Below are 1661 nucleotides of genomic sequence, written 5' to 3'. Positions count from 1 at the left end.
TTTAAACTAAACGAAGCTTTGTTTCGTCATTGTGAGGCTGGAAATCATGGTTGGAATTGAGATTGTGCTGAGTGGACCATACAATGACTGCAAATGTTTCTGTTTGAGTTTTTCCTTAGGATTAAAAGGAATACAAAGTGCAGAACAGTGCATTTAACTATTTTACAGACTTCTGTTATATGTGGAACAAAAAGTGATATCTTCCCAAAAGTTTTTATTCTGTTCTTTTTAGTATTACTTTACAGTTTCTTTTGTTAATCAAATGTGGATGATTACTGCTAGAAAGAGCAGTGCTTCAGTAGTCTGTTTAAGTTTTGAACAGTATTTACCTACTGTTGAATCTGCGTTCTGTCTAGTAGTCTTGATAGAGAATCCTTATGGGCTGAAAATTGGATCTGTGGGTACATCAAAAATAGCTTTTTGGAGTTCACATAGTGTGTTTTGTACAAGTTACATATAGTCAGTGAAAGCCTAATTACTGGCTTAGAAAAGATGTTGATAGTAATGTAGCACCTGAATGAAATTATTTAACATGTTTGCCTTGCTACTTAAGTTATTTATTTTCTAATCAGCTGCCCTGGAACCTCCTTTTCTCATAGATGCATGTGCTTACCTGAGGTTTCCAGGTATTAGTATTAGCAGCATTAATGTTGTTGTTAATTAAGCTTGACAGCTTGTGAACTAGAGAGTGGAAGGTATGGAATAGAGAGATGGAAAAATACTGAAAAAATGAATTCGAGTGAGTGTTGTTGGCTACTTCAGTCCATTTGTGAACTTATATTCATGTCAACTTCTCATTTGTTTTGTATCGTCTTAGGCAGAGAAAATGCAATTACATAATCCATACTTAAGAGTCTGATTTCTTTTTGAAAGAGAGAAGTAATGGAAGGACTCAGAAAATGACAGAAGAAGTCATTTGGTATGAAATGCCAAACAACTCATGTCTTGAGATAGGTTTCGATGAGAGTCCATACAGCATTGTTGGGATTACTATGGGTAGACTTGGTGATGTGGAAGTCTAGTTGCATGGGCCTTTGTTTTTGTTCTGTTAACAGCAGTTTTGAAACATAGTAGAGGAAGACAAAACTTTTTTGCAGGAGTTTAGAAGTTTAGGTTTGATGCATATATTCGTTTCTTAATAGTAAGATTGGGTTCTGTTGCAAGCACAAGTATTGCTTGCATAAAGTATTCTGCTTTCTCTATTAAGTTTTTCAGAACAACCATATACTTTAATCAGTCACTTTAATTGATAGATTCCTTCAGTTGTTTCCTAATAATTAAATCTATCTTCATTAAAACAAAAAACAAAAAAAAAAACAACCAACACCTGAAATTCAAAAGGTCTGAATATTTTTACTGTGTTCCATCCCTTGGCAATTGCTTTTCCTCAGAATTTGTCTCAAGAAAAAATTCCTCTGATTACTCTCCTTAAGTTTTATGGTCCTTGCAAGCATTCGCCTTTCCCAGTGGTCCTTCTCCTATTGGTCTTTCACGCTCAAATCCAGTGAGAGAAGAGTGCTCTTACTTTCATATTGGGTTTTGGTCTTTGCCTTCATTTCTGTGAGAAGAATTCCTAGCAGGAACATCTGAAGTCATGAGGATCCTGCATGATATCCAAGGGGTTGGCAAGGACTCAGACCCATCTGCTTGGGTTTTGGAAA

This window comes from Meleagris gallopavo, chromosome 24 (assembly GCF_000146605.3).
Source record: "Meleagris gallopavo isolate NT-WF06-2002-E0010 breed Aviagen turkey brand Nicholas breeding stock chromosome 24, Turkey_5.1, whole genome shotgun sequence".
Classification (NCBI taxonomy): Eukaryota; Metazoa; Chordata; class Aves; order Galliformes; family Phasianidae; genus Meleagris; species Meleagris gallopavo.
The sequence above is the reverse complement of the archived record's forward strand: the minus strand, read 5'-3'. Positions refer to the sequence as shown.